The sequence below is a fragment of the Oryza sativa genome, chromosome 3, assembly GCF_034140825.1.
Source record: "Oryza sativa Japonica Group chromosome 3, ASM3414082v1".
In the NCBI taxonomy this organism is placed as follows: domain Eukaryota; kingdom Viridiplantae; phylum Streptophyta; class Magnoliopsida; order Poales; family Poaceae; genus Oryza; species Oryza sativa.
The window spans coordinates 5,545,751-5,553,126 of record NC_089037.1 but is presented as its reverse complement, the minus strand read 5'-3'; positions in this window follow the sequence as shown (position 1 = coordinate 5,553,126).

Genomic DNA, 7,376 nt, shown 5'->3' with positions numbered 1-7,376 from the left:
AGTTACTGAATATATCTGTGGAACTGGTGTAACGACTCACAGCTTTTCAAGACATGATGCTCTACTTATCTTCCTTTTTTTTTAACTTTGGGCCTGATATACATGCGTTCAAAATAAGTATATTGTCTATCAATATTTTCCCAACGCATTTGATTAGCTGGTAACTGGTAAGTACTTTTGCTGAAAGTGTTTGGTTATGTAGACTTGAAATATGCTAAGTTGATAGTTTGCAGGATCATAAAAACAATTTGCAGCTAAGCTGTTACCACCCTGGTTAGCAATTCCAGTTATTTCAAACTCTAAACTCTATTTAGAGCACATGTGTTTCAAACGCACACTTTTTTCATATGAAAGTTTTCATATAAAAGTTCTTCGTTGAATGTTTTTTTATGAAAATTTTGAGATAAAGTTTTTTTGGATGAAAGTTTTGCAGATGAAAGTCTTTAGAAAAAAACTATAAGCTAAGAATGCAAGTGCGCTAAATAGCTGTACCCCTTGTATTGTGTTCTTCCCCCAGATTTCCTAACTCACTTCTCTCGTTTTCCGCACGCACACTTTTCAAACTGCTTTGCAAAAAGTTTCTATATAAATGTTGTTTTAAAAAAACATATTAATTATTTTTTTAAAAAAATAGTTAATACTTAATTAATCATGTAATAATATGTATTTTGTTTTGCATGCCGAGAAAGAGGTTTCCCAACCCCTCATCTCGAACGCAACCTAAATAGAGTTTAGAGTTTGAAACTCCTGCAATGCATTGCTTGGCTGCACAAAATACCTCAGGCTGTGTTTAGTTCAGCGTAAAGTTTGGATTTTGATTAAAATTAGAGATGGTGTGACTGAAAAATTGTATGTGTATGACAGGTTGATGAGATGAAAAAGGGCTGAAGTTTGGACACAACCTCAGTCTTCTTACTCAACAGAGTAGCTGTAGACAGTACAATGGTCTAAACAGATTTGATACGGAAATCAAATTTACGTGTCCTCCGCATGCAAGTTGATCAAAAAAAAGGAAGTCATGGCCGGAACAATTCACTGAATATTCGCACTGGGAAGTAGTATTTTTTTTTCGAGAACGATTGCTGTTGAAGAAGAAGAATATCATGCGTGGACACACTGATTGGCCTGACAAAACATAGTTAGCAATTTGCATTAGGCCAGTCACAATGGCTAGTGTCATTGCACGGCTACCCAAAATATTATACCATCTTCTCTCAAATGAAATCTTTTATGAAACAATCCCCACAGTGGAGGGGTTTCACTTTGACGTTTCCAAGACTAAGCAAAGCATTTAATTGATACAAGTTGCTGGGATCATTTGTACCCAAAATCCGGCGCGGCGCGGGAGAATGCGGAGGTCGCACGGCGGAGGCGGACGCAAGAGATCCGGTGAATGAAACGAATCGGCCTCAACGGGGGTTTCACTCTGTTACCGAGGACTTGGAAACGACGCTGACGAGTTTCACCAGGATGAAACTCTTTCCTTCTCTCTCATCCCCATTTCATGCAAATAATCATTTTTTATTCAGTCTTACCCCTATTAAATGTGCATGACACACCAGTGAAACCCCCATTGTGACTGGCCTTACGGCAACATTTGGATATCGAATTATGTCCAAAGAGCGAAGGTATCTGTTAGCTAATCATCCGATCGGACTCCTTTTCTTTAACTCATATTCTCTTAATTATTCCTGTGTTTTGCCGGAATCCTGACTATCATTTCACTTTCTGCTCAAATGCAGTCGTCAAAAGACATGTTTAATTTGCTGTTCTAGATCCATCACTTAACTAGTAATACTTAACTCTTTCTCAAAAAAAAAAAAAACTTAACTCCACTAATGCACCACTAACTCACACGCTTAGCAATTAATGGAAAGCATAAACTATATGTCATGTGTGTTCTCATCCTGTGGACACCTGTCGATCGACCAAGTGACAACAAAACTTCTATACGATTGCTAATCGGTTGTGACTCTTGTAATGAAAAAGAGTACGTGTTCTTGACTGGATATAGAGGTCGTTTTCTTGCAAGCAAATGATGGTGATTGGTGGCGTACTGGTTTGAGCATCGGGGTGCACATGATGGTGGTGGCGTCCAAGTGCATGAGCAGTCAACCAGACAACACTGTTGTCTGTCATGGACCGATGGACGTAGACCGATCGACTAAGCAGGCTCAGGGCTCAACTTCGTGCGCCAAGCTGCACGATGAGAAAATCAAAATACCCTAACGTTATGCATGTTAACTTGTTAAGTACTTAAGTGCATCGTCTCTTATTAGGCCCTGTTATTTTTAACTTACGGACTTGTGAATAGGTGTACCACAGATATCAAATTACGATTTCTCCAAAAAAAAAATAATCATATCGACATTACTCGAATAACTAGTTCTACTATTTTTAAATTTATATTCACTCCGTGTTCATATTCATGCCACATCCACTCAATATCGTTTATAGTATGGTACAGAGGGAGTATAGAATAGGTAACTCACCCCTATAAAAAAAATCTAAATATGAAAAGAGGAGTTTCCATATAAATGGTAATAAGAAGGGAGGTGAATATATATATATATATATATATATATATATATATATATATATATATATATATATATAAAAGAATAAGAGAGGTGAACACATGCGACGACCTCTGATAGGGTTCGAACGCAGGTGGACACACATACACTCCAACACACTGGTCATCTGCATTACTCTAGCTTAAATTCATCCTTCTAATCATACAAAAAATATCCATAATATATATGTCGAATCATCTATAAAGAACATAGCCATAGTACCACTAGTGAACAAAGAGTCCACAATCCTAGGCAACCACTTAGGGTTTATTCGATTCACAGGATTTTCAAATCATAGGAAAAACGTAGAAATAATGTAGGAATGCACGTGCAAAATAAAGGATTGGAACATAGGAATTTTTCCTACACTGAGCTAAACAAAAGAGGATAGAGTAGATATTTTCATTCCTATGGAATTAGTACATTTTGGAGGATTTTTGGAGGATTGGCATAGTATTCCTATGGAAAATTTTCCTTTAAATCCTACAAACCGAAGGCATGAATAGTGCTTATTCCAAAGGAATTGAGATTTCCTTTAGAAATCCTTCCAAACTAATAAGGCCTAGGTTCCCCCACTTCACCTGTGTGGTTGTGCGTAATAAAAAGAGTGAGAGGTTGTTTGGGTAGTGGCCGCAGTTTGCTACACCAAACCTTAGACGCGCCACAATTTCTTAGGCTAGTGGCTGGTTGAGTGCCATAGTTGAGTTAAGCTACACTTTATTAGCACAATGGTCCACGCGTCATATTTTTATTTTCTAGCCAAAATTTACCATGGTTGTGGCCAACAAACACTTTGTATGGCTTGACACAGTTATAGGCTTATGGTAAATAAAGTTATACTGTGGTAAAGTTAGCCTCCATCCAAATAGCCCCTGAATACATGAATGAGCCATACCGTATTTTAGAACGGATGAAGTAGTTAGTAGGGCTTAAACAACTAAAGATTCAAATCATATCACAAATTCTATTACGGTTGTGTTTAGTTCCATGTTAAAATTGGAAGTTTAAAGAAATTGAAACGATGTGACGGAAAAGTTGAAAGTTTGTGTGTGTAGGAAAGTTTGATGTGATAAAAAAATTGAAAATTTGAAAAAAAAAGTTGGAATCTAAACAACACCAGGGTACTACCTGATACGTCGTGTGCACCAGGGTAGAAAAATGTAGCAAAGGCCGTGGCACGCCTAGTAGAGTAGTAGTGCTAGCCTGCTAGGCTAGTGTACTACGGCCGTTTGCCATCGCAGCAGCATACGTTCGCTAGCTTTCGATCTGGCGGTTCTGCACTCGTGTGCAAGTGCAACCGAGCATGGTGGAGATAATTTTCTTTTCGGTACTGTATACCCCATGGGCGGAGCTACCATGATTCCCGGGTATTCCCGGGAATACCCAACTTTTTTATCGAAAAACAAGTATATTTCTAATATATACATATGTACACATATTAGTGCACCTAAATCCTCAATTATTCGATCCAAACATAGCCCTATACACATGTACATATATTAGTGCACCTAAATCCTCAATTCTTCGATCCAAACACAGCCCAACCGGCCTATATGACCCATCAGACATCAGTTGATCCACTTAGCCACCACTCTTCCAGACGGCCCCCTCTCGCTCTCCCTCCATGACCCATCCCTCCCTGGCTCGGCTCCCTCGCGCCGCTCCCCATTTCCAAACCCTAGGCGGCGGCGCGGCGAGGCGGCAACTGGCGGCGAGAACTGGACCGCGCTACCACGGAGGGGGAGGCTATTGCCGCGGCGGGCAGCGGGTGGCGCCCGCCACTCCGCCAAGCTCAGGCAGTCAGGCCGGTTGGGTGGCCGGCAGCCGCGAGGGGTAGAAGCGGCCAACGGCTCAACGCTTAGACGGGAATACCCAACTTTAAAATCCTGGCTCCGCCACTGGTATACCCCGCTAGAATATTAATTATTGATGGAAGGAGACCAAACATATGGCTTCGATTTTCTCTCTGATTGTTTTTAGTTTTGGTTTGTTGGACGTGGTTATAACGTGGCTCTAATTTGAATATATCTGGTACGGCTCTGTTCATGTTTCTTCTCTCTAACTATTCTCCATCTCTTTCAACAAATTAATCTTTTCTTTTTTTTCTTTGCAAGGAACAAAATAAAAAATATATATATTTCGGTTTGGGGATGCAATGCGAATTTGCTGCAAGTTTTTTTTCAAAAAATAAAACTTGGCTCCGAGCCTACATATATAAAATTGTATAAATAATTTAAAATTAGAAACTCAGCGACTACAATGTGTTTTCTAAGGACATATAGTCTGAATAACTATATGAAGTATACAATATCTGACAGCTTAGTTTCTGAAGAAAATGAAAATATCCCCATATATTTTGTTTTCCTTTATTCTTGTTTTTTAAAAGGAATCGGCACGAGGTTATGCTATTTCATTAAATATAGAAGGAGAAAAATACAACCCCTAGGCGTAAGAATGAAAAAAATCTATACAAATCTATCCGAGGTTGGAAGGAGCTCCTGGAGCTTTTTTTGCTCCTGCTAGGGTCCATGTTCTTGCTTCCTCCTTTATTTTCGCCACGAGGCCAGGTGTCGCTATCTTCTTGTGCTCGAAGACTTGCCGGTTCCTCTCTGTCGAGATTTCTCAGACAACCAACAAGATTAAGCTACGCATGCCTTTCTTGGGTACCTCCTTTTTGTTAGCAAGTATCTCCCAACAGGCTTGGACATCGAGGCAAGGCTCCCATTGGTTTGGATCCAACTGTTGATAGGCCACCCAAGAGGCTAGGAGTCTCCAGACTCTTCCTTTATTCTTGTTAAGCCCTCTATGAATGCCTTTTGAAGAGAAAAAAAATTGAAGCTTTTGGTCCATTAAGAGTCTATTTGGTTGAAGGGATGAAAATAGATGAAAGATAATCATCCCATTTTTACATGTTTTTGTTTCATGGGCGAGAGTGGATGGGATGGGATGGACACTGAAGAGAATATATATTCTCTTAAGATGTTGGATGAGCCCCCATCTAAATTGATTGATGAGACCATCCACTTTTGTCAACGCAAATGATTAGACATAGTTAGTTTTTTCGTTAATTAATAATTTTCATTTCAAGATCTATTATATTATTAAAACAACTTTGAAAGGAGGCACCACGTTCGCTGTGGTGACTAAAAATTCCCACATTAATCGGAGAAAAAGAAAAGGAGAGTCCAAGCAGAAATACAATTTAAAAATAGCTGAAATTCGGAATTAAAAATAAGCAATATTGAAATAAGAGTCCATATAAGAACCCAATAGGAGATTAATCAAAATTCAGAATAAAAATAAAATAAAATATGAAATTAGAAAAGAAAAAGGAGAGTCCAAGTAGAAATACAATTTTAAAATAATTAAAATTCGGAATTAAAAATAAGGAATACTGAGAGAAGAGTCCATATAAGAATCTAATACGAGATTAATTAATATTCAAAAATAAAAGTAAAATCCAAAATTAGCAAAAAGAAAAGAAGAATTCAATTAGGAATACAATTTAAAATTAACTGAAATTCGGAATTAAAAAATAAGAAATATTGAAAGAAGAATTCACATAAGAACCCTATACGAGATTAATTAAAATTTAGAATAAAAAATAAAATAATATCCAAAATTAGACAAAATTAAAAGAGAGTTCAAGTAGAAATACAATTTTAAAACAATTGATTTTTTTTAAAAAAATAAAAATATTAAAAGAACACTATGCGATATTAATTAAAATTTGAAAAAAATAAATTCTGAAATAAGAAAATGAAAAAAAGATTTTAATTAGGAATACAATTTATAAAGAAAAGACCATCTAAAACACATGACAAGATATATTAAGTACCAGGCCTATAAAAGAGTAGAGTGTTGACGGCTGATACGATATATAAAAACTGTTAATAAAACACCAAATAGAATCCTAATAACGATTAAAAGGAGGGACGACATGCAGGCCGTGAAGCAAATGGGCAGGGCGGTTGTTGGGACTTCTAGAAAGTTAAAAAGTGAACCTCATTGATAATCATATTCGATTTTTAAAATCTCAATGACAATAAAAAGGTGAAGCAGCGGGCGGGGTGTATAGGAGTATAGCTGCAAAGCCGCCGACGGTTGGCGGGACTTCTAGAAAATAAAAAATAAATTCCAACGATAGTTATGCTCGATTTTTAGAATCCCAATGACAATAAAGAGTAGGCGGCATATGGGCCGTAGAGGAGTATAGTGGCATCGTTTAACGGGACTTCTAAAAATTAAAAAAAAAATGAAACCCAACGAGACAATAAACTCTAAAAACTACGAGGTCCAATTTTTAAAGGTTTGGAACTTCTAAAAAGTAAAAAAAAAACCAATAATAACTATGTTCGATTTTAAAATCTCAATGATAATAAAGAATGGAGGCAGCGGGCGAGCCATAAAGGAGTACAATGGCAAAGCCGCTAACGGTTTGGCGGAACCCGAACGATAATTATGTTCGATTTTTAAAATCCCAATGACAATAAAGAGAAAAGACAGTGGACGGGTTGTAGAGGAGTATAATGACAGTGTTTGACTGGACTTCTAGAAATTATAAAAACGAAACCCAACGAGACAATAAACTTTAAAAATTATAAGATCCAATTTTTAAAGGTTTCAAAGAGAATGAATAAAAATAGTGATAAATCGAGTAAGCAAATAAAGAAGGATATGACAGAAGTAAGGGGTAGCAGCTGGTGTGACTTTTAAAAGCTATATAATTAGAAATACGTGGATGATAAGGTTTTGTCTTTCAAAGTCTTAAGACAACGAGATAGCTATTTAATAAATTTT